The 26807-nt window shown below is 47.5% G+C and overlaps 1 protein-coding gene across 1 annotated transcript in view; it reads right to left on the bottom strand.

The window, feature by feature from the left end:
- Window positions 1–12704, bottom strand: part of MAP3K13 (mitogen-activated protein kinase kinase kinase 13) — a 151847-nt gene extending 139143 nt beyond the window's left edge. Inside the window, 1 exon segment of the mRNA XM_078154689.1 lies at window positions 12570–12704. The gene's annotated coding sequence lies outside the window, so the exon portion shown is untranslated.
- Window positions 12705–26807: the final 14103 nt, after the last annotated feature.

Genomic DNA, 26807 nt, shown 5'->3' with positions numbered 1-26807 from the left:
ATTGAGAATTAACAACAGATGGCGTAGCTGCTGTAGTGAACCTTGCCTCATATTTTACAGAAAAAGATTAAGGCCATTAGCCATGAACTCCCTCATCCTTGTTCCCTCTTCCTCATGTCCTATCCCTTCAGCCCTCTCTCCTCCTTCATCCCTGTTTCACATGATGAAGTGGCCTTACTCTACCAAGGCCAACCCCTCTACTGCCCAAATGGTCTGATTCTATCCTGTCTCCTCCCACAGATCGCCCCCTCTGGCATCCCTACTTCCTCACTTGGCTTCCATCTCTCCCTGTGTACTGGCTCCTTCCCTACTGCCTATAAACATGCCCATGTCTTCTTCATCCTGAAAAACCCCACACTTGATCCTTCTATCCCGGCTAACTACCGTCCTACATCTCCTCTGTCCTTTGTAATTAAACTCCTACAAATGGTAGTCTTCAACAGGAGCCTCCACTTCCTCTGCTTTCCCTCTTCTTAAGCCTGGCTTCCTACCTCATCATTCCATCAAAAATGTCTCTCCAAAGTTACTGATGATCCCTTAGTTGCCAAATCCAACGGCTTTTCTCAACCCTCATTCTCCTTGCCCTCTCTGCAGCCTCTGACACTGTTGCTCACTCTCTCCTCCTTGATACTGTCTTCTGGGCAGCCAGGTCTCTTCCTCCCCCTCGGAGGCCTCCTTCTCCATCTCTTTGGCTTGATCTAGATTGATCTAGATCTCCATCTAGATCAGGCCCTCCAGCCATAGGTGTCTCCCAGGGCTTGACCCAGGCCCTCTTTCCTCCACCCGAGGTACTACTTCACTCCATGATCTCATCAGATCCCAAGGTTTCAATTGTCATCTCTATACAAAAAACTCTCAGATCTATTTACCTAGCCCTAATCTTTCCCTTGACCTCTAGTCTAGGCTTCTCCAAGGGCCTTTCAGACATCTCAAAGTGAATGACCAGTAGACCTCTTAAACTCACTATGTCTCCATTATCTTTTCCCACTAAGCCCTCCCCCACCTCCTATCTTCCTTATTAATGTAGAAGGCAACACCATCCTGCCTGTCCCTAAGGAGTCACCCAGGATTCCTCTTTCTCACCCCTCATACCCAATATGATGCCTAGGCCTGTTGATTTCACCTTTGCAACATCTCTCAAATACACCCCTTTCTCTCTTCTGACACTGCCATCCACCTCGTACAGACCCTTATCACCTCACTTTTGGACTATTGTGGTAGCTGCTGGGGTGGGAGTTGGGGGAGGTGAGGGGGGAGTGAGGGTGGGGGCCATGCCGGCCTCAAGTCCCTCCCCACTCCAATCTTTCTTCCATTCAGTCACTGAAGTGATTTTCCTAAAGTGAAGGTTCTGTCATGTCACCCTCCATACTCAATAAACCAGTGGCTTCCAGTTACCACCAGGATCAAACACAAAATGTTCTTTTTGGCATTCCAAGCCCTTCCTAACCTTAGTCCCCTTCTACATTTCCAGGCTTCTCACACCTTATTCCTTAACACATACTCTTAGGTCCAGGGACACTGAGCCCATGGCCTTTCCACCAACAAGATCTCTGGACTCCAAGCGTTGTCTCTGGCCGTCCCCCATGCCTGAAATGCTCTCCCTCCTCTGTCCTAACCAATGACCTCCCCAAGGAACCCTTTCCAACCCCTCTTAATTCTAGGGTCCTTCCTTCATTGATTACTTCTATTTATCTTGCTATAGCTTGTTTGGTACATATTTGTTTGCATGGGGCCACCCTCATTAGATTGCAGGCTCCTTGAAGGCAGAGACTTTGGCTTTTTTTTTAATACTTTTTGGTGAGGCAATTGGGGTTAAGTGACTTGCTCAGGGTCACCCAGTGTCAAGTGTCTGAGGTGGGATTTGAACTCCGGTCCCCTGGAATCCAAGGCCAGAGCTCTATCCGCGGTGCCACTTAGCTGCCCCCTTTTGCCTCTTTTTGTATTCCTAGCATTTGGTGCAGTGTCTGGCATGTTGTTTCCCAGTCCTGTCTGACTCTTCAGACCCCACTTGGGGTTTTCTTGGCAGAGATACTGGAGGGATTGGCCATTTCCCTCTCCAGCTCATTTGACAGATGAGGAAACCGAGGCACACAGGGTGAAGTGGGCTTGCCCAGGGTCACACAGCTAGTAAGTGTGTGAGGTCAGATTCGAACTCAAGGAGATGAGTTTTCCTGACTCCAGGCTTAACAAAAGTTGTTGATTGTGAGGTCAAGCGAGGCCAATGGACTGGCACGTGGCAATGTACCCAGCTCTTCTTTGACCTCTCCAGTCACCACATCACATTTCCTCCGTGATGATAATGGATTCCACTCTGTACGTGTTAAGTTTGAGATTCTGAATGTGCACCAGGTAGAGTTAGGCTGGCTGCTGATGTGGTGCTGGAGCTAAGCAGAGAGAAGAGGGCTCAGGGAGCTGCTGGCAGAAGATTCTAACTGCATCCACGGGAAAGCAGTCCATTTCACACATATCAGTCCCTGCAAGTGTCGTGTGAATTAGCTTTGGGCTAACCAAAGGCTGGATCTGGGGCAAGGGATATCCAGCATCCAAGGCCAGAGCCATTACAACTAGTCAGTCAACCAAATATTGACTAAGCAATGTGCTAAGCACTAAAAAACCATAGTCCCTCCCCTCACGAAGCTCACATTCTAATGCAGGAGGACAACCATCAAGTGCTGATTCCAAGGTCGGTGCAAAAGGACTGAGTCAGGTCAGGAGGAGACATTTGGGGAGGCCAGAGATGCAAGGGACCTGAGGTCAGGGACTCATCTGGGCAAGAAGAGCCCAGAAGTACTGAAGCCTCGCACTGAGAACTCCCGTAATGTAATAATCTAACACCGGATCCCAGGAATGTTAATGCTGTCTGACCATGGGGACACCACCTTGCAGAAGAGGTCAGCCCAATATAACAGGGAGGAGATAACAAGGCAGGACCTCCTCCCCAAGCTGGGGAAGAGAAGAGAAATTGCCTGTAAAATGCCTGTGGATACCCCAATCCCTTCCTTGGTAGTCATTTTTACCCATATGGTATGTTTCTTAGTTGTGCTCAGTAACAGAGCTTTGGGGGAAGGGAACACCACACAGAGAACCTGTGATCTCATTGGTGGGGGAACTTCCGGCATAAAAATTCCCTCTAATGATGGAGATCAGCAATCCAGAGGTAACTTCTAGTCTTGCCTGGGCCCTTGAGAAGAGCCCTGCCTCGGGTCACACAGCCAGGATGGGCCAGAAGCTGGGCTTCAAACTCCCCAGGGCTGAACCAGATTAAAATGTCACTGGAAAATATTTAACAAAATAAAACTACACCACAGATGATGTTAATTTGTGGTTTTCTAAGCCAATCTGCTCCCCACAAAGGAGTCTGTTCTATCGGAGTTTGACACCAGGCTGCTTTTCAGTTACAAGGAAAAGAGACGTTATGGGCTCTTTTCAGAGAATAAGGAAAGGTGGAAGGGAAAACCCTCCCTTCTCTCAAAGGCTAAGCAGGGGGGGTTCTGGGACTTCAGGTTCAGAAAAGAGGTGACAAATGGCAACTAGAAATCAGAAGGACGCACCAGCTGGTCACAGGATAGAAAGTGCTGGACCTGGAGCCTGGAAGCCCTGAGTTCAGATCCAGCCTCAGACACTTCCTAGCTGTTTGACCCTGGACAAGCCACTTAACCCTGTTTGCCTCAGTTTCCTCATCTGTCAAATCATCTGGAAAAGGAAATGGCAAACCACTTTAGTATCCTTGCCAAGAAAACCCTAAACGGGCTCATGAAGAGTCAGACATGACTGAGCAACAACAACCTTCTTAGCTATTCTTATTTGCAGTCCTATACCTACTGTGCTTTCCTAGACTAACAGTATTAGCACATCAGGGAGCCACAGGGTAGGAAGGAAGCATCTGTGGGCCACAGCCCTGGCCTCCCTTCTGCCCCTACCGGGGCTGCCTCTAGCCAGCACATTTAGCCATGCAGGGAAGAGAGGGAGGAGAGGGAGGAGGAGGAAGAGGAGGAAGATGTTGCTATAGCCCAACCGTAGCTGTCTGGGGGTATCTTTCTCTTTGTGTCTCTCAGGGTGGCTGGCTCCTTCTATGACCAGGTTCCTGCAGGGAGGGCTGAGGCGGCTACCCTGGCCCTGCTGCCAAGCTTCTGGAGGCCCACTGGGATGTGACTGGTGATCAGGTCACGCCAAGGTATCAGCAGAGGCTGCTGCACTCCCCTTTGGGGATTATTCCCCTGATGCTCGGAGAAGGGAAGTGATTGACCTTCTCACATAGGCCAGGATCTGAACCGAAGCCCTCTGACTCTATCCCACGTTCTTTCCCACCCCTCTCAACACCTGAATGAATTCCTCTGTGCATTCCAGCCCCCGTGACTTTTCCCACAAGCATCCCAGGAACCACACATGACAACCTCTGTTGGCACAGTGGGTATGGACATTACTTCACTGGGGATTTTCTCCTTTCCTTTCCTAAACACAGTAAATTCTTGGGAGATGGACCCCACATCCAGCGGCCTCTGTGGTGCAGGTGACCATCACAGCCAAGGTGGGCCACCTGCTTTGTCTTCCTTTCTTTCCTGGTGGATTCCATTTTGCCATTGTCCGCCTCATTTCTGAGCTCCAAATTTTCATTCTCGATTCAAAGCCATCTGCCGGCAATATAGCTGACGCCCAGGAAGCTCTGTTTTTCTGCTAATAACTCAGTGACAGGAAATACATATTTGTTGAATTGAAACCCCCAGCAGGAGAGAGGGGAACCACACCCCTGCTGCAGTGATGGAGGCTGGGTGGACACTCCTGGTGAGTCTGGAATCCCCTGGAGATGGGGTGATAACTTGGGAGGGGAGGAGGGGAATACAAGAAAGGTGAGCGGCCAGTGCTGGCTGCAACCAGCCCCTGAACTTCTGAGAAGCAAAGCGGAGCAGGAAAGAGGCGTGGGCTGGGCCTGAGCTTTGCAACTTGAGGTATAGCAGTACGAGGCCCCAAGCTCTGCCGAGGCCAGACCAAAACACAACTCCCTTCTGCAACCTGTCCAACAGGGGGTCACCCAGCAAAGCACACACTACGCATTTCTTAAGTGCCCACTACGTATCACTAGACTGTGAGCTCCTTCAGTCCAGGGACTGACTGGTTTTTGCCTTTTTCTATCCCCAGTGCTTCGCACAGTGTTGACTTGACCTGCCTCTCCAGGCTCTAGAGAGGCAAAGACAAAAAATAAGGGCAAATGTGCACATACTTTAGTGCATTCAAAATACATACAGGAGGTGGGAGGGCAGCACTCACAGCTGAGGATGGGCTGGGGCTGCAGGCAGGGAGAAGGGACTTTAGGGGGCAGAGGCAAGGAGGGCATGCACACTACGCATGGTGGCGCATGATGCGCTGGCGCAGAGAGGGCTCAGGGAATGTCATATCTGAGCCCAAAGACAAGGCCAGTCTGGTCAGACAGAGGCAGCAGCATAGAGAACAGAGGCTGAGAAGAACGGTTGGGTGCTTGGCAAAGCCAGTCAGTCACTCAAATACCTCTCTGGAGGAGGACCCCAAGACCTCCCAGACAACTCCAATTGTCAGGAAGTTTTTCCTCAGATCAAACTTAAATCTGCCTCTTGGCTCTTTCCCCTCTTTATTCCCGGTTCTGCCTCCAGGGGCCCAGCAGAACAAGTCTGATAACAGCCCTTGAAATACCTGAGCACAGCTATCCTGGCCCCCCTGAATCCAGTCATCTCTAAGCTAACAGCCCCAGGTCATTCAATCCATCCTCATCTGGTATGACCACCCTGGTCACCCTCCTCAGGACACTCTCTGGCTTATCAATGCCCTTATCAAAATGTGGCCCCCAGAACCCAACACAAGTAGCTTGTTAGGCAGTATCATTGAAAGAACCCTAGTCTTTACATCAGAAAGCCCTGAATTCAAATTCAACCTCCCTTTGTCATCTGTAAAAGGGGATAATAATAGCACCCACTTCACAGGATTGTTGTTAAGGATCAAATGAGAAGTGTTGTAAAGTGTTTGTGGAAAACCTTAAAGAGATCTAGAAATATTAACAACTATGATGAACTACCGAAGAGTAGCCTAGCAGAGTAAACAGAGCACAGGACTGGGGCTCAGGAAGACCTGGATTCGGACCTCCCTCAGACACTTGCTAGCTGTGTGACACGAGGCAAGTTTCTGAGCCTTATTTTTTTTTACCTGTAAAATGAGGAAATTAGACTCCATGACCACTAAGGTCCCTTTAGACTCTAAAGTTTTTGAGTCTTTGAGTACAAAAGGACTCCTACTTCCTTGGATCTGCATGCAACACGTCTCAACAGAATCTGACTGCATTAGCGGGGCTTGGGGGGCTCCCATGTCATAGCTCGCTAAAACCAGAGGGCCTTTTTAAAAAAATGAAATGCTGCCTAGCCATTTATCTCTTCAACCTTGCACTTATGAAACTGATTTTATTCAAGCCAAGTCTATGACTTTTTGATTATCCCTATTACAGTTCATCTTCCTAGATTTAGCCCCAAGTTCCAGCCTGTCAGGATCATTTTGGAGATTCTTGACTCTGCTATCCCATGTGTTAACTATCTTTCCCAATTCTGTGTCACTTTCACATTTGATTAGCATGCTATGTATGTCTTTATCTAAGTCACTGATTACAAACAAACAAACCAGTAACATTAAACAGCGCAAAACCGCAAACAGATCCCTGTGGCACTTTACTGGTGACTTTCTTCCAAGATGACAAGGAGCCATTTGACAGCTCCTCTTTGAGTCTAGCCAAGTACTCGGTTTTGCATTCACCTGTACTATCATCTTGCCCAAAGGAATGACATGAGAGATGTTATTAAAAGCTAATTTATAGTCCAGAGACCTGGGAAATTAGCCTAGATTTAGACTCAGACCACACTGAGAAGTGATTGTGAATGAGTCCACGAAGCTGTCCAAGCCAACTGAGCACAAACACAAGATGGTTAATGGATCTACGCCTTAGTTCCTCCAGCAGTTAAGTCAATGGACTATATACGTTATCTAAGGACCAGACCTGGTGATGTGTATGATGAGATCACAAATCAAGTTCCAACATCAAAACCCAAAGAGATCCCTTCCACTTCAGCAGTTACGCAGTGTCCCTTCTCTCTGGAACAATCTCCTCATTCCAAGTCTCAGACTCTGACTTTCTAGGAAGACGACCAAGAGAAATGGTCTCAGAATCATCTACCTTCCAGAAACACTCCCCCAAAAGCACAACAGACACTGGTAAACAGAGAAACAATAGCACAGGCCAAGAAGAAAAGCTTAAAAAGCAATGTCTTTAAACAAACACACGAGAATCCATTCCAAATTCTCGGCTAAAGTAACTTACCCCCACGAATTCAGGGAAATCCACTGGAGAAAGTACGCACAGAACCTGAGGCTTCAGTACCAGCTGACAGCTCTCAATGAGTAGCAATGATTCGGTCATTACATTACATTAACAGTAGTGACTGAGGGAACAGGACAAGCTCCAGGGAAAATCGGATTCTGCTCCTCATGCTATGGTGGAGGGGTTCCTAGGGTGCCCTCTGGAATGGGCCACCCATGTGCCTCCATCCCTTCACAGGAGAGGCTGAAGGACCCTGAGTGGGGAACACTGCATATATGACCAACTCAGGCTGTTTCGTTGATGAAGGCAAAGGGCTTTTGAAGACCCGAAATGAGGGCCAGCAGGCCATGGTGGAAGAAGGCCAACTTTGGAGCCCAAAGAAAAGCACTCTGACGACGTACCAGGAAGACCTAGGTTCAAAGCCCTACCTCCGACATACACTGACTATGTGACCTTGGCCAATTCTGTATTTTGCAGACAATTCAGACTGTGGAGCTGGGGTAGAGACCAGAACCTAAGGAAGACGGCACATCTCAAGCTATCACCAAAGCCTAGTTGAGTAGTGAGTGAGCCAAGGTTGAAAAGAGAGTTTTCTCTCCCTACACTTCCCCCTGCCTTCACTCCAAGACCATTACAGGCTACTAAGCAGACAGTACTGCTCTGTTAGGATCTGGTCTGGCTTCTTAAGTCCAAGGGCAAGAGGGAAAGAAAGAAAAGCAGCAGAGCTCACTTTTAGATGGGGGTGGGGTGGGTAAAGGAACAGACCTCCTCTCTGCCTCCATGAGAACCTATTTACCCTTTTTGTCTCTGGATCATCTTGAATTCCCTGTGTCTTATCAGCACAAGGAGCCATGTATCTCAAGGGTAAGTGTCCTTCAGGGGCCTGCAAAGGCCCCCTCCTGTGCATGGGGAGCTCATCTCTCCCACATGCTGGCTCCCCCACATGGATGAAGTCACTGTCTGTTATCTCTCCCCCCCACCCCCCACCTCCAGAGAGGAAAAAGGACTTGAACCTATGTGTCAACAAAATCTCCCAGTTGGAGCTCCAATAGTGGTGAAAGAGGCAACAATGTGACCAGGGCACGGTTAAAAATCAAACCCAAAAGTAAATGAGATAAAGTCTTGTGAGAAGGGCAAGACATAAACAGAGACTTGCATCGGTTTCAGATTGCTGAAACAGGAAAGCCCCGCTGGGGAGGCAGCTTGTGGCCACAGCTGGACTCCCCATGACCCTGAGAAGGGAGTTCAAGGTTTATTTTCGTTAATAAACAACAATCCAGATGGCCCAGACGGTGGAGGCCAGGCCTGGAAGTCGAGAAGGAGAAGATCTAGGTTCAAGTGTAGCCCAGTATAATTAAGGCTGGGTGACTGGGGTAGCCAGGGGAACCTCTCAGAGCCCCCAGAAAATTCTTAAAGACTAGACTGTACCAACCCACTGGCTGAACATCCATCTGCACTGGGGGCGGCTCGTTTTCCACGCCCATTTGCATTGGCACACTCTGAGTTCCCTACATTGAGAGCTCCCCACACTGATGAAAGGATGGTCCCTTCCCCATGGTAGAAAAACAGTTGTGCTTTAAAATGCTTTGATGCTAAACTAGGCAAAACAGCAAAGCCAAAGGAAAGAACAAGTCGAGTCCTTGGACATCATCGGATCACTGCAGTCACCAATCACCAGCAGATAGAACCTGCCTCCTTCCATCAGAGAGGCCTACGTGATAGATAGCCACTGCATTGGTCTGTTTTGATGAACTTGATGTATCTGCTAAGAAGGACAGTTTTATGGGTGGTAGAGTATCACAATGATGTAATAAAAAAGCACCCAAAGGATGCCTATTTTTTAAAAATGAAAGAACAAACTTGTTAGTACATATAAGGTTTGGCAATTAAGAGATGATTGGTGACGGAGAGGGTAGTTTGGGTGGAATGATGATGAAGTCAGGAGCTGAATTGTGAGGGTCAGTGAGTGAGTGATTGGAAGAAGAGGGAGAGGAGAGAACCTGGAGGCTCCTACAGAGGCAGATGAGAGGTAGGAGGACTATGTCCACTAGCAGAACCGTGAAGAACTTTGAGCTTATGGACACCCCACACCTTAGAGGAAGACTTGGGATGGAGGTAAGTTCTTCCAAGAAAAAATGTAAAACCTTAAGGGCAAAACGAAGTCATGAGAACTGGAGATGCTTTATTCTTGGCTAGAAAGAGTGAATCTTAAAACGATGAACTTTTCCCCTTCAAGTAACATATAAATGGAAGGCAATGACCACTAAAAAGCCCATGAAGTTGTTGTTTTTAAGCTCAATGAATGCACAGGAAAATACATCTGGAAGAAAGACGGGAGGCAAGAACAGCCATGAGATTTTGTATTACCTTTCTAAAAAGGGTGATAATGGTGGATTCTCTGTGTAAGATTTAAAAATCTATTAAAAAGTGCTAATTGTCAAAACTATATGGTACTGTTTAAAAAATTTTTGGCTCCCTGAACTAGAACAGACATTCCAGAAATGGGTACAAACTATTATAGCAAGTTATGAATCAACGAAAAGTATTCTTACTCTGGGTCAAGCACACTGCGTTAAATGCTAGAGATACAAACAGTTCCTGCCCACAAGGAGCCTCTATTCTAATAGCGTAGTAAAGACCAAGGAGGAGTGTGTAGATTGGGGAAATGAATACAAGTTCCGGATTTACAATAGGATTGGGTCTTGAAATTCATCTAATCAAGCTCTCTCTTTTTTTTAATTGGGCTTTTTGGTGAGGCAGTTGAGGTTAAGTGACTTGCCCAGGGTCACACAGTTAAATAAGTGTCAAGCGTGTGAGGTCACATTTGAACTCCGGTCCTCCTGACCCCAAGGCCGGAGCTCTATCCACCGCAACTCCTAACTGCCCCTCCCTCCTTCATTTTACACCGTAGGGAGAGCCCCAGACCTGGAATTCTGAATTCAAATCCAACCTAGGTGTGTAATCTCTAGGCAAGTCACTTAGCTTCTCTTTGTCTCAGTGTCCTCACCTATAAAATGGGGATAATAACAGCACCAACTCTGCAGTGCTGTTTTAAGAATCAAGTAAAGTGCTTTGCACGGGGCCAGGCACATACTAAGCGCTACATAAATGAAGTGACTGGGATTTGAATACAGATTTACCGATCGCATAGTCAGCGCTCCCCCACGGCACCGAGCTCTCTCCTCTCGATAAATCCGAAGTGACACAATCATTTCCTTTTTTGCCCAGCCCTCGATCCCCTCCATTCCCATAGGGAGGGAGCGCCCCAGGCCCAGAACTCCCGCGACCAGCACCAACTGGCAGCACCTGCTGCTCCGCAGCTCACAGACGGGGCTGAGCTGTCCCAACGAATGGGAAAGGAATCCAACCAATTTTGGTGGGACAAATGGAGGTCAGTGTGGAGGAGAACGAATTGGGCCACGATTCAAGCCAAGCAACTGCACCCAATTCCAAATGTGGCAACGAAATATGAAAAAAGGATCTATTTTTAAAAGAGCTAGAAGAAAAGAGAAAATCCTATGTCTTCCAACTGTGGAAAGAGGGGTGATCAGCAGAGAAAAGAGAGGGAGAGAGATGTAGCCACGTGTTTTTGCTCTGGGCCTGTACTTTCATGAGTGGAGAAGCTCCTGGTGTGGAAACCCTGTCTCCTGGGGCAAAACTAACCCTTTCTAAAGAGAAATCTGGCCATCCGAGCTTTCACACACCTTGACCTGGCAATTCCACTTATCCTTGGGGCACATACCTCAAGAATCACCCATTAAAAAAACAAAACAACAACAACGACGACGACTCAAAAACCAGCACCCCAGGGATTTCTGCAAAGATCCACAGAGCAGCACCTTTTATCATTGCCTACAAAAACCAGCACCCCAGGGATTTCTGCAAAGATCCACAGAGCGAGCAGCACCTTTCATCATTGCCTACAAAAACCAGCACCCCAGGGATTTCTGCAAAGATCCACAGAGCAGCACCTTTTATCACTGCCTACAAAAACCAGCACCCCAGGGATTTCTGCAAAGATCCACGGAGCAGCACCTTTCATCATTGCCTACAAAAACCAGCACCCCAGGGATTTCTGCAAAGATCCACGGAGCAGCACCTTTCATCATTGCCTACAAAAACCAGCACCCCAGGGATTTCTGCAAAGATCCACGGAGCAGCACCTTTTATCACTGCCTACAAAAACCAGCACCCCAGGGATTTCTGCAAAGATCCACAGAGCAGCACCTTTTATCATTGCCTACAAAAACCAGCACCCCAGGGATTTCTGCAAAGATCCACAGAGCGAGCAGCACCTTTCATCATTGCCTACAAAAACCAGCACCCCAGGGATTTCTGCAAAGATCCACAGAGCAGCACCTTTTATCACTGCCTACAAAAACCAGCACCCCAGGGATTTCTGCAAAGATCCACAGAGCGAGCAGCACCTTTCATCATTGCCTACAAAAACCACAAACAGGAAATCATTCAAAAGCTCTCCCAAGGAATGGAGACAGCGGCCAAGCCAGCTAGTGTGTAATCATCACCCGACGGAATAGGATGAGGCTGTGAAAAAGTCCAGAGACCGCATCAGCACACGGAAAAGTGTTTATGAAATAAGATGAAGGAAAAACGAAAGCCAAGGAACCACGATCCTCTGGCTCCAAAACCTGCGCCCGCAGCAGAGCAGAATTTGGCAAGTAGGTAAGCCACTAAGGTTTGGTGCTCATTAACTAGGTAAATCCACTTAAATCCGTCATTTAAAAAGCGGAAACTAAAACAAAACCGAAGCGAACACCTAGAGGTCTTGGTCCTGCCTTTTTCCATTTGTTTTCTCCTTTGGAAAAGGAGAAACCCACAGGGCAGACTGTCAATATCTGCCTCGTGAGCAAAAGCAGCTGAAAAGCCTCTGGAGAAGGGTGAGTGAGCTCGGAAGCGCGCCTGGCCACTTGCAGCCAGTCAGATGGCGCCCGACTTCTGTCTGTTTCTTGGCCTTCCACTGAACGTGAAATCGGGACCAGGAATTTCATGACAGCACCACCTGTTTCAGGAGTGAAGCATTTACTGGAAAACTGACATTCTATCCACTCTTGCCTTTGTCCTCACTCTGCACCTGACAGTTCGGAACTTTCTTCGGCATCTCACCAGCTGACACCACTTCCCCGGGGGGAACCCGGCCTGATTTCTGGAGAAGGCCACCCCCAGCCACTTCAGAGCCAAACCCCTTGCTATTATAATTATTATTTTAAAGGCTACTTACCGCACGGCAAGGCGGAGTCTGGCCCCACGGCCCCCAACACCGCAGAACAACCGACGCCTCTTTCCTCACAGACTAAACTTTGTTCCCTTCCCAGCAGTTTGTGTATCAGGTTCCCGCTGATACACAATGACTCTGGCCTTGGAAGCTACTCCCCAGTTTAGCAAGGTGGGCGGGGGCAGGTTTGTCCAAGTTAACTCCTCCGCTAGCTGCTTATCAGGCACTTCTCAAAGGTCAGGCTCAATGTGTTTAAAGAGCTTTACATGAGAAGAGGATATCAGCGAAACTTGTAAATTGCATAATCCCTGGGAGCAGGTTTGGGCTTCAAAGGGGCAGTGGTTTCTGCCTGGGAATAAAAGGTGGAGAGAGCAGGGGGATCCCCAGAACTCCAGGGAGCTCACTTCCCCCCACCTCATTCCGCATCCACTCCCCTTCTCGCCTTTCTTTGTATCCAGAGTGCTTTAGCTCAGTGCCTGGCACCATAGCAAATGCTTATAAATGCGTGCTGATTGACTAGCTGACTGATAACACGTGCCTCCACCTTGGCAGCCCCATTTTTGTGAATCATAACTGAAAAAGGCCAGAAAAATGTCACGAGTCTCCTCGCTCCCCGTATTCTAGTTAGCAAAATCTCTAATCTAAGGAATAAATGAGAGGGCTTCCTTTCTCTGCCCTGGGAGCTGATGCCACTACAAAATGTAGACTTCTAGGGTAGGGGAGAAAGATTGGAACCAGGCTGCCCATCTTTACCAAACAAATGTCTGTCATACAAGCTTACTGGCTGGCAAGGACGATGCCGAAGGGGTCAGAAAAGGCCTTGTGAAGAGGGGGCTCTGGAGCAAGCCCGAGACTCTGAGGCTCAGGTGAGGAGTCACGAGGCCCCCCTGGGCAATGAAAGGCACACAACTGTGTGTCAGTGTGAAGGACAGAGAGCTGGCCAGTTTGGATGCCAGGTAGTGAGGAAAGTCAGTCAGCTGGCTGGTCAGTCAACAAGCTTAGTGCTTACTATGAGTCAGGCACTCTGCTAAGAACTGGGGAGCTAAAGAAAGGCAAAAACAGTCCCTGCTCTCAAGGAGCCACGTGTAACTAAGAGGAGAGCCATGCATTAGCCTGGAAAGGGAGGCAGGGACCCGACTGTCCCAAGAGATAATGACTACTACGACTACTTTATACTAGAGATAAAGGCAGCCCAGGGAGCTTTGGGAGCAGGGACGAGGCCTGGCGGATAAGATGAGTCACTATGAGAAATACTGACATTTCTACCGCCTTGGTAGTCACGAGGGCGAAGGTGGCTACTCTCAGTTAGCAGTTTGGCCAATTCTATGAGATAGATTGAGAAATGAGGCCCAAAAAGGAAAATGCAAAGGAATAAGCACCTTGAATTCTGAGGACCAGACAGCTCTACTGACAGAGGACAGGATCACTTATCAGAAAGCTAACAACCAAAAACTGAGCATTAAATTTGTTTTACAAGCTAGCCAGCTGTAAGATAAAGCCACAGGAATTGCCTTCATTCTCATGGGGTGCTGATGGAAATCAGGAAAAAGTGAAAGGCCTCCCTGGAATCACCAGCTGCCTGGGGGATGGTTCTCCATGCCTGCGAGATCTTAGCAGGTCTGAAGGAGGCTTCCTCCCCTCCCCCACATCCACCACCCTCCCAGCTGTCCTCCTTCTGTTAAGAGCACGATGGTCCTTCCTGTCATCATCCCCATCCCTCCATCCCTCCCGGCTCACAACCTCAGTGCCACCTCCAACGCATGGCTTTTACTGCCCCCCCCCCAACTAAGTTTGGTCACCACTACTTCCTCAGGTCTCTTACATCCAGCCCCTTGTCTCAACAGATAGCACAACCATCTTTGGTCATTCCCTCACCTTCTCTCACCAAGACCATTGCCACATTTCCCTGTCTCCAGCCTTTCTCCTATAGAAGCCATCCTGAACACAGCTGCCCAGGCCTGCCCCTGAGGCCAAAGCTTCTGCAGGTGCCTCCAGGAAGAAGCTCTTAGTAATCTAAGAGTACAGAATCACTATACACACACACACACACACACACACACACACACACACACACCCCACTTGCCTTTTAGACATCATACATTCCAGCCAAACTGGTCTACCTGCTGTTCTTCACAAATGACATCCCACCTCCCATTTCCAGGTCTTTGCTCAAGCTGTACCTCCTGCATAAACACTATCCCTCTTCACCTCCATGACTTAGAATCCCCAACTCCTTCCAGGCTTGGCTCCTGCACCTTGTCCTTCGAGAGACCTTTATCCAGTCTCTCAGCTATCTGTGTGTCCCCTAACCCTCTAGCTCCAAAATAATTATTCTTATTTTGCATCTGTCCCCAGTTACTTATCTGTGAACATGTTGAATCCCCCAGACCACCACACTCTAGATACTTTGTGCTTCCTGGAAGGTAAGCTGTCTGAGGGCAGGGACAGATGGTTTTTGCTTTTGTATTTGCATCCCTAGCCCTTAGGCATTCATTCATGCATTCAGGCCAGAGGACAAATTTTTCATTCATTCATTCAAGAAGGAAGCTAGGAAGGAAGGGAAGGAAGGAAGGGAAGGAAGGAAGGAAGGAAGGAAGGAAGGAAGGAAGGAAGGAAGGAAGGAAGGAAGGAAGGAAGGTGCCCTGCCCTTAAGGAACACATAACCTACTGGGAGAACTCAACAAGTGTACAGGAACATAAAAACAAAGCCATTTTTAACCAGCTTTTATTAATGCTAAGTACTAGAGACACAGAAATGAAAGGCTATGAGGGTAGTTTGGGGGGGGGAGGTTGGAAGGCTGATCAGTCAATCAATTAGTATTTGTTAAGCAGTACTATGCACCAGGCATAGGCGGCAGCTAGGCGGTTCAGTGGATAGAGTGCTGAGTCTGGAGTCAGGAAGACCTGTATTCAAATTCAGCCTCACTTACTAGCTGGGTGACCCCTGGCAAGTCCCTTAGCCTCTATTTGCCTCAGTTTCCTCATCTGTAAAATTGGGGAAAGAATAATTCCTCCCTCCCAGAGATGTTGTGAGGATCAAATGAGATAATATTTATAAAAAGTGCTTTGACACATGGTAGGTGCTACAAAAATATACCCCTCTTCCTCAGATCAGCCAAAACCTGAGGCTGAACACGTCTTCAAAGGAGGGCCAAAGTCCTTTTAGCTACTTTTAAGCCAACTCCCATGAATGTTGTGACTCCATTTATCTCTTCTAGGCAAAAGGCTGTTCTCATTCTATCTACCACATGTTGGGATGAATCTTACTCCTTGAACAGGAAGGCAAATGTCTGAAAGGGATCTCTGGGCTCCTGGAATGTACAGGTCAAGTTTACGTTCATTCTCAAAATGGAGCAAGCTCAGGAGGAGGGCTGACCTGAGAGGAATCCTGAGGTTTCCTGAACCACAGGGAAGAAAGAAGAGGAGGAGGAAGAAGAGCAGCCCATCATTACATGGGCAAACAGAGCAGCAGCTAGGCGGGAATGCCCAAAAATAGACTCAAAATAAAAGCCTGTCTGGAGAGGAGGGTTTGTCCAGGTCTTCCCACAAGACCACCACCTGGATTACACACTGAGTGAAAGTCTCAAAGAAGGTTGTTTTTGCACCACGGCCATTTCTGGATGTGTATCACTCCCTGCAGCCCTGTACCTCCAGAATCAGCCCCTCCTTATAACACAGAAAGCTATCCCAAACAACAGAACAGTCCCTTGATGTGGGATGGAAGGTGTTTTTTTTTTTTAATCTATGAGAACTAGGTGGTGCAGTGGTTAGAGCACATGACCTGAGACAAAATCTAATTTTTTTTCCTCAGCCCTGTGGCCCTGGGCAAATCACTTTACCGCTACTTGCCTCAGTTTCCTCACATGCAAAATGATACCTATCTCCCAGGTTGTCTCGAGGATTGAATGATATAATAATTATGAGGTGCTCAGCATAGTGTCAGGTGAGTGTTAGGCGCTCTCTAAATGCTTCTTCCCTTCCCCCTTTTCTCCAATGTTTAAGACTTATTCAGGGTTCACTTTCTCTTCCTTTACATTGTTGTTCTCATTGGGTTCTGCTCACTTCCCCCCCTCGACATCAGTTCATACACGGCTTCCAGCCTTCTCTGAATTCCTCACAGTCATCACTTCTTACCACAAAACAGCATTCTATGCTACACCACCATCCGTTCAGCCATTTCCCCAGTCAACCACAAAAGCACAGCGCTGAACATTTTCACACGCAGGCTGTCCCAAACGTCTTAGCCCAGTTTTGAGCTGTTCGCCCTGTGGATAGACTCTCTTTCTGTCACCGACCTCCTTGGGGGATATGAGCAGCACTGGGATCTCAGAATTACTGGTCAAATTCACAGACCTTTCTGTTGGTCATGATCGCCAAGTTTCTGTCACACCCACCCACCCACCTCCATCTTAAGAGGGAAGGGAAATCCTGAGGAGGATTCCAAAGCGGCAAGCCCATGATGAGGACTCCTGGCACAGCGCTCCTTCCACTGGGATGATGACTGCTCTATAGCATATGATGTTGTTGCTGTTTTTCAGTCATGTCTGACTCTTTGGGATCCCATGGACTTGTCCTTAGGGCTTTCTTGGCAAAGACACTGGAGCAGTTTGCCATTTCCTTCTCCAGCTCATTTTACAGATGAGGAATTGAGGCAAATAGGGGTTCAGTGACTTGCCCAGGGTCACACAGCTAGGAAGTATCTGAAGCCAAAATTGAATTCAGATCTTCCCAACTCCAAGTCAGTGCTCTATTCACTGTACCACCTAGCTGCCTCTATATTATATAACAGGATGTAATATAATGATATAATAGCTATACATAGCATCATGATAATTAACAGCTTAAATTGATATGGTGCTTTAAAGTTGGCAAAGTATTTTATTTGTCATTTCATTTGATACAACAACCCTGGGAGGGAGAGGGTGCTGTTGTTATCCCCATTTTACAGATGAGAAAACTGAGTCTGAAAGGGTTTCCATGACTCGCCTCAACGTCATAAAACAGTTAAGTGTCCAAGGGTGGGCTCATCTTGTTGCTCTTTACCCAACACTAGCGCTCCCTACGGAGGCATGACTAACTTGATCAGCTTGCAGATATCAAGTCAGATTTGGAATCATAGGGATGGGTCGCAGTCCAGTGGCAAAGACTAGCCATGTGACCGCGGGTAAGTCATCTAACCTTTCTGAGCTTCAGCTTCCCTCTCTCCTTTTCTGTAAGCGTTTAAATGAATTTGTTTGTTACAAGGACAGGTTCTGTGGGGAGAGTCACTGGGAAGTAATTATGGCTAAGGAAAGGAAGGAAGAAAAGAAAGACGAAAGAAGGAAGAAAAAAGGAAGGAAGGAAAGAAGAGGAAGGGGGAAGCATCAATAAAACATTTTGAAAGACCTATGCCCGCAATTTATAGGATGAAGAGGCAGCCATCGGCATCTCACTGGGAAGTGAAAATGAGAAGAGCCCAGTAGGTGCCCTCAGGCCAGGGGCTGCCTGCCTTTGTTCTGATTTGGGTCTTCAGGAAGGAGGCCCTTAAGGAATGCTGGCTGAGAGATCAGTTGCTTGATCTGTAAAGATGTCCTTCTACCAAGGTAGACCTGAAGACACAAACCACAAGCAGGTCTTGGGGAGGTCAGTGCTGAAAGCAGTGTGACCTGTGCAGGGTCACCCAGCTTAGAAGTGTCTGAAGCAGGGTCTGAGCCCAGGGCTTCTGGATTCCAAGTCCAGAGCTCACTCAACCCATCTGCCATTCTCCAATTAATGTCAGTGATCTGGATCCATCTTCCACATGGGGGCAAGCCTGACCTCATTCTGAGCTAACCCTCCCTGGTTCCTTCAATCCTCAGATCCTCAGACGTGTGAACTCAAGGCCTTCATGCTGATGGCTCAGGGGACCCTTTCTGTGTGTCATGCATGGATCTGGAGCAGCTTGGTTTGGTGAACCCTACAGAGATCTTCTAAGAGTAATGTTTTGTTCTTAAAATTCATAATTGAAGGAAATACTAAACTTTACTTGGAGGTTAGAGAAAATAAAGTGTGTTTTTTTTCTCCCCATCTAAGTTAACAGACTCCCTATAATCAAATTGGAGCCCTTCATCACCTAGTTCCCTTCCACTTCCCAGTCTTCTTACACCTCCCTCCCTAACATGTCCTCTTGGATCCAGTGACAGAGGCCTCTTGTTTCACCAACAAGACCCTGCATCTCTCAGCCGCAGGCATCCTCCGCTGACGACTACTGACCTTCCTGGCTTCAAGTCCCAACTAAAATCCCACCTCCTACAGGAAGCCTTCCCCAACCCCTGCTAATTCCAGCCATCTTCCCTCCGGTCATTATTTCCTGTGTAAAGCTTGCCTGGTATATGCTGATTTGCATGTAACATCCCCCCATTAGATTGTGAGCTCCTAGAAGGCAGGGATGGTCTTTCGCCTCTTACTGTATCCCCAGCACTTAGCATAGTTCCTGGCACACAGTAGGTGCTTAATAAATGTTTAATGAATGACTTGACTGATTTATCCACGGACCCCTTCAGAGTGGCAGACGTCACATTAGCACCTGTGAGTTAGAAGCTCACCAACTTGTATCTTTCCTAAAACAGAGTAGCTGGAGCTGAACCTAAGGCCCCACACATGCTCTGAGCAGAGCAGAGGGCAGTGCAACTGTCACCACCTTCTTCCTTCTGGATACTGAGCCTCCGAAGATGAAATGGAGCCATCACTTTTCTTTTTTTGCTTTCATAGCACACTAAAACTTCTCTGATCTTTTCAGACAAAATGCTGTTCACCTACTACGTTATTTTTCTAACTGCTATTATTATTTCCAATAAAATCACGTCTCCATTTCATACTTGCCAAGTTGATTTTTTTCTTAAACTCAGGTGCTTCAGGTACTTGCCTGGGCAGGTCACTTAGCCTCTATCTGCCTCAGTTTCCTCATCTGTAAAATGAAGATGATGACAGCACCTGTCTCTCGGAGTTGTGAGGATCAAATGAGACATTTACGAAGCGCTTCGCAAACTTTGAAGATTGATACAGACACTAGTAGCAATTACAGCCAGGCCCTGTTCAGTGAGAAGGATGGCTCTTCCCTTCTCCCGACGTGGCTGCAAGTATTCAAGTTCATGTGATTTGAACTTATAATGATGTAAAATACGGTTTTATTCTACTGGAAATATGAAGTGAGAATCTGAATGATGCGAGCACTTCCCAGGAGTCATTTTTGGGACTTAGCTATATTACTACTACTACTACTACTACTACTACTCCCACCACCACCACCATCACTACCACTAATACTACTATTACTACTTCTACTATTGCTACTACGGCTGCTGCTACTACTACTATTACTACTACTGCTACTACTGCTGCTGCAGCTGCTGTTGCTACTGCTACTACTACTACTACTACTGCTACTAGTACTGCTGCTACTAATACTACTTCAACCACCACTAACACTACTATTTACTACTACCACCACTACTACTATTACCACTACACTATGCTATCATCTTTGAGCTTTAATTCAGCCTGATGTTCTTTCCTGCCAAAAGTTTTTTTGACTCACCCCGCATCTAGTTACTAAGCCACTTAACTGGCTGATTCTCTAGCTGAGATCTCTCTCTCTCTCTCTCTAGCTTTCCCACAAGAACACCACAAGGTGTTGTCAAAGGTTTTGCTAAAACTCCAGGCAAACCCTATCTATAGTACTCCCCTTGCCTCCAGTCTAGGAATCCCAGTCTGCTCTTGATGAAGCCAAGCCAGGTTTTGGGATCCTCTCCTCCTTTTCTAGACAGTAGCTCGCCCTCCCTTTAATATTCCCTGCTGGGACTCTGCCAGGAATTAAAGTCAAGCTCCCTGTTCTGTGGTCTGTACGCTTCCCATCTCCCATTCTCCGTGATCTTTCAGAGATCACTGACAGGGTCTCAATAATCACATCCACAACTTCTTATGACACCTGAGGATAGAGACACCAGGGCCTGGTGACATGAACTCACCAGGGCACAGAGATGCTTTCTTACTATCTCCCTCTTTATCTTGGGGATCAACTCCCTTTTGGCCATTTGGGTTCTACTCTCTTTCCAGCCCAAAGATATTGTCCTTGGCAGAGAAAAGAATCCACACGACAGCCTGGCACGATCACCTTCTCTCAGTCGCTGTTCATCATGGTTCCTTTGTGCCCCATCCAGCTAGCCCTCTGGGTCCTATTGACATCTGCCTTGCTGCTGCCCGCTGCTGCCTCTGAGCACCCTCTGAACTTGCTAGGCCTCCAGAGGTTTATGATCCATAGAGGAGTTAGCCTCAAAATTCCCACCCTGGCGCTGGGCTGTCTTGACCAGCAAGTGAGGAGGCAGCACAGCAGAATGAAGACTCTGGGCATGCTACTTAATCTCTCTGTGCCTCAGTTTCATCATCTGTAAAATGGGGATAATAACACCTATTTTATAGGGTTGTTGTGAGGATCAAATAAGATAACACATGTAAATCGAACACAGAAATGCTGGCTAGTATTATTAAAGTACTATATAAATGCTGGTTAGTATTATTGCCCACTATATCCAGCCGGCTCCAGACCAAACCACGCTTCCCATCCCACCAGTCATTGCCTTTATTGCCACATGTATAATCCTTCCCTCCCCCATTCTTCCCTCCCCCCCTTCCCACTTCACCTCTTGCTCTGGGCAGTAATCAAATTAATACTCACACTGCTTCCGAAAAAAGTGTGTCAATTGACTGCCCTCCATCTCCCCTCACCTCTTCACTCTCCTATATATGTTGTGCTCCCCATTAGACTGTAAGCTTCATGAGGGCAGGGACCACCTACCTCACTTTGAAATCTGCATTCCTGGTGCTTAGCACAGAGCCAACACTAAGTAAATGCTTTCCATTCCTTCATCCATGCCTTCCTTCCTTCCTTTCATCCTAAGCAGTAATCTTGTATATTCTCTGACTGCCCTTTTCCCCCTAATAAAGCGCACAACACCTCTATGCACTAGGAACTGCCTGTATTTAAAGCCTGTAAAGAAGTCATGTTATCCGAGGTACAGAACCTGACACGCAGGCACGAGCTAGCTCTATCCCATCCTGACATGCTCTAAACCAAACACCCTTTCTTTTCTCCCAGATCAGCTGCTCTCCCATCATCTCTCTTGTTAATGAGGCCACGATTCCCAGTCATTGACCTTGTGATACAGGTATCCCCTCCAACCCTTGTCTCTCCCCTGCTCCCCTAGTCTGACCAGTCGCTGAGTCCTATCCATTCTACTGTGGCATATGCTCTTGCATCAGATTCCCTCCCTCCCTTCCCGTCCCACAGCCACCCCCTGAGTTCAGCTCCTCCTCTCCTCTTCCCTAGACCACAGAAGGAGCTTCCTCAGTGAAAAGGGAGTGTCTTTCATAGACTCTGGAGTGAACTAAGTGTCAGGGATAGATGGCTTCCTTTTTCTGGGTGACAGGTCACAACCGTAATACTTTCTAAAGTCTTTTTTTTTTTTGTCCCTTGCTATGGGTCAAGAGAAGGAAGGCTTCCCCAGCCACTCACTGATTCAGGGCATGGGTGGAACAAAAGTCTGCCAGCAAGGAAAACTTCCTGATTTGCCAAGAATGAGGTTAAGACTGGGTAAAATGGTCTTGGTTTTAGAGGCTTAGATGGATAAATCCCAAACTCCTTGGGGAATCTTCTGAGGGTAAAAATTGCCATTCTTGGGAAAATTAGGATGGGCATGGCAATTTGGAGGTGAAGGCAACAAAAAGAAGGAATGAATCTTTGGACCAAGGAGGAGAAAGTTAATTAGGAATGGGGTAACACTCCCTCTCTCTGTCTCTCTCCGTGTGTCTCTCTCCTCTCTCTGTCTCTGTCTCTCTCTCAAACCAGGAAGCTCAGAAGGCTCAGGGATGAAGAAGAGCAGGCTCAGGCTGCATGGGGCTCTTCTGGTTTGTTTTTGGTTCACACTTTCCATTTCATTGGCTTAGAGCAATGGTGTCAAAATCAAACAGAAGCTGGCCCACTGAAGGGGCTGTATATTGACTTAGAAAACCAGTCATTAATATCATCTCTGTTCTGGTGTATTCTTATTTCTTCTGTTGACTGTTTCCCAATTACATTTAAATATGGTTGGGCTCAAGGGGGCCCTAGTATTTGACACCTGGGAAGGAGGAAATTCCTTCTACCTCTGAAGAGACACCTCTGCTCAGCCACTTTCACTCTGGAAGGGGAACCCTGGGCCACACAATCACCATGGCCTTGAGGCAGGATTTGAATCTAGGGTCTCTACTTTCCCCCACTGCCACTGACTCAGAATTCTGACATTTTCAAACTGCCAGAGACATAGAGAGGTTAAGTCACTTGTCCAAGGCCACACAGGTAGGAAGTCCAGATCCCCTGATTCCAACGCTAATGAATTTTTCCCCTGTGCCAGGGCAAAGGGCCTCTGAGAAGGAAGTGGCCCAACAAGATGCTAAGCTTAGCAGGGGCCTTCACAGCCCGCTAACTGAAAGACAACATGGCAGAGTGGGAAGAATGCTGGTCTGGAATCAGGCTAGTCCTGTGTCTGCCACTATAAAGCCATGACTGGGAAAGGTTTCTCTTGGGCTTTAGCTCCTCCCCACAAAATGAGGGGCCTGACCAGATAACCAGCCCCTGTGACCGTCTAACCAGATGATCTTCCAAAGTTCCTTCCTGCTTTAATATCCTACAATGTCTGTCCTGAGAATCTAACATTTTAATTCCCATTTTTATCCAGTTTTACATGCTAAAACAATCGATCAACAAGTGTTTATTAAGCACTTTCTATGTATTAGGGTGCTAAGGGGTCCTAGGCACTGGGGATATAAGAACAAATGAGAAAAACTTAGAGCAGCTAGGTGGTGCAGTAGATAAAGCCCTCGCCTGGAGTCAGGAGGACCCAAGTTCAAACCTGGCCTCAGACACTTGACACTTACTAGCCGTGTGACCCTGGGCAAGTCCCCTAAGAAAAATAGAAAAGAAAAAACCTGCCTTCAAGGGGGCTTACATCTATGGGACAGAGAGCAGATGGATGGGGGGGGGGAGCTGAGTCTTGAAGGAAACTGAGGCTCCTAGAAGGGGAAATGAGGAATCCAAGCATTCCAGGCATGGGGTAAAGCCAGTGCTAAGACTCAAAGAGGAGAGAGGTTGTATTGTGTATAAGGAGCAGCCTTGTAAGTGCATAGAGAAGAAGCCTGGAAAGAAAGGCTGGTTGGGAAGAGTTTTGAATGCTAAAGAGAGGAGGGCATATTGGATCTTATGGGTGTGGGGGGTGGTAACAGGGTCAGACCTGAGCTTTAGGAAGATCCCTTTGGCAATTTGGGGAGGACAGACTAGAGGGTGGCTATTTAATGGAAGAGAGGTGAAGTATGGGAGAGAGGGACACTGCGGCCACATAAACAAGACCAGACAACTGAATGGACACATGGAATGAGCCAGGATCATAGATGTGGAGCTGGAGACAACCTCAGAAGGCATTTGATCCAACTCTCTCCTTTTACATGTAGAGAAGTTGAGGCCTGGAGAAGATGGACTTGCCCAAGGTCACATGGGTAGTAAGTGGTAGGATTTGAATCCAAAACCTCTGATTCCAAACCCATTGTTCTCACTGTACTGCACTATCTCTTTGGGGGTATCGTAGACTGCTAGAGCATTTCTCAGCCTTTTTCAGTCCTTGGCACATTTGTGACCTAACTGGGACATGAGCAGAGAATTTCCCTGCCTCTTCCCAAACCCATTTGTGAAACTGCTCCAATCACAGCTTACACGCAACACACACACACACACACACACACACACACACACACACACACACACACACCAGTCTTTCTACTTTCCTTTACACAATCTTTAGGTCTCAGCTCAAACGTTATACAAACTCTCTCCTGATCTCCTTCCCCCATCCCCCAAAGTACTCTGTGTTTCATTTGGGTATGCTTTGACTTAGCTCTTGTTTCCCCCACAGACTAAGCTCCTTGAGGGATGGGGCTGTTTTGTTTTTGTCTTTGTGTCTCCAGCAACTCAAAAGGTATACACAGTAGGAGTACACAATAGATGCCTAATAAATGCTTGTTAAAATGAATGAATTTGGAGAGCCAGGACATCTCAGTCAACACGGATGTCTTCAAGATGCAATTTACACAATGCCAAGGGAAGACTGGTCATTTTCTTTGAATTGAAGGGCTGTGCTAAGATAAATACAATTTAAGAGACTGATTAAAAGTGCGTAAAGAAAACTCCCTGGAGCTTAACAGGGGCCCCAAACTGATGCTGCGCTGACAATAGTCTCCTCCAAGCTGAGATCCTTCAGCTTCAACATGGTTTCTTTCTTCAATCTATGAGTTGATTTACTAATATTGAAATTAAAATTAAATCTCCTGGGATTACAAGTGCTTATTATACTTAGTTGTATGGGAGATGTAAAAAAAAAAAGGTCTAATTCACTACAGATGAGTTTTCATTTAGTTAATTTTCGTTTAGACAGCAAAACAAACATCCTCCATCACTCAAGTGAACATCTCCATTTTAGTAAGGGGGAAAAAGGACAGCAAAGGAATTTTAGTAGACTGCCAGCTCAATATAAGCCAGCACTGAATTGTATGGTAGCCCCAGGAGTCCAAGAAATCTTAGGCTGCCTAGAGACATACGCGATCCAGAAGATGAGAGGCAAGCGCCCTGTTCCTCTTTGCTCTGCTTGGACCACAAATGTGTTCGTTGTCTTCTGGGGTCCACCTCTGAACAAAGGTATTTATAAGCTGGTCTGTGATCAGAGGAAGGCAGACTGAATGGGGAAGGGGACTCCAAGGCATATCATAGGAGGAGGAAATGAAGGAGCCTGGGGAAGAGAAGACTTAGGGGCGGCAGGATGACCACTCAAACATTTGAAGGTTTGCTCTGCTTGGCCCCAAAAGGCAGAACAGGCACCAGTGGGTGGAAATCACTGGAAGGCAGATTTCACAGTGAGTTAAGGAAAGACTTGCTAACAGCTGGAGCTATACCAATGTGTAATGGGGATTTCGGCAGTCCGAAGCTTATGCTTCCTGAAGGTTTTCAACAAGAGGCTGATTGGAGGATGCTGGAGAAGGGATTCTTAACTCAGGCTGCAGTTAGATTAGGTGGCTTCTGCGGCCCCTTCCAAATCTAAGGCCACGAAGATAAAAAACGAAAGGAGCACAATCTTGTGCCGGCCTTCGGGGTGAGGACATTTAGGGTCCATTTAGGGTCACTGACACTGAGTGTCCTTCCCATCCTGGCGCAGTCTCCGTCTCCAGCTTTCTCCCACACCAGCACTTTGTCCAAACTGGCCTTCTGCTTGTTTCCTACCAGCACCCTGCCACCCGCTACTTCCAGGTCTGCCCTGGCTGTCCCCCGGGGTGGGAATACAGTTGTCTACCTTCAAGACTCTACTCAAGAAGGAGGGTATTTTCCTCTTCGCTGCTACCTCCCCCACCTCATCCTTCTTGGTTCTCTTCTATACGCTTTGTGTTTACCTGTTGGTGTGCGTGTATCTCCCCCCTCGCCCCCCCCGCCTTAGAATGGAAGCTTCCTGAGGGCAGATAATGTTTCCACTTTTTCTTTGTATCCCCAGTGCTTAATATAGTGCCTGGCACAGATAGGGGTGTATGGGTGTGCAGGGAGGACCAGCACCTCTGGTGTGAGGGCTTGCCATGCTCTTTTCAGGGACGCTCATCTACTCTCACCCTGTGTCTTCAGAAGTGGTAGCATGTGCGGCCGTCACACCTAAGTAGACCACGTGTGCAGATGGGCTAAACCAGGCTGAGGGTAACCAACAGCCTCAAACCTATCAGTGAGTTAACGGGATAACGACCCCCCAGCAAGTGAAGACTGCCCCTGGCAGAGAGAGAATGACAACAATTTGTTCTAATGGCCACGAAGGCAGCCAAAGCAGACCCTATGGAGTGCTCAGAGCTTGGTCAGGCATGGATGACACCAAGGTCATCCACTGCATCCCAGGCCATCTACAGTCATCCTGACTTCTGTCCTGCCACTGGACTTTGATGACACTAGAAAACGATGCTGAGTTTGCACAACTCTGCCACGCTTAAATTCAATTCGCGTGTAAGTCGAGACACTACTCTGTGATTTTATTGGTCTTCTTCGAGAAAACAAGGGACAAACAGCACAGAAAAGTGCTTAACCAATGCTTATGGATTGATGGATGAGTCACTCATTAAAAGCCAGGGGGGTGGAAGGGAAGGGGGGGGGAACTACTCCTTAGAGTTCATAGTGAA

This window comes from Phascolarctos cinereus, unplaced genomic scaffold (genome assembly GCF_003287225.1).
Source record: "Phascolarctos cinereus isolate Bilbo 61053 unplaced genomic scaffold, phaCin_HiC Scaffold_5;HRSCAF=322, whole genome shotgun sequence".
NCBI lineage: Eukaryota > Metazoa > Chordata > Mammalia > Diprotodontia > Phascolarctidae > Phascolarctos > Phascolarctos cinereus.
The sequence above is the reverse complement of the archived record's forward strand: the minus strand, read 5'-3'. Positions and strand labels throughout refer to the sequence as shown.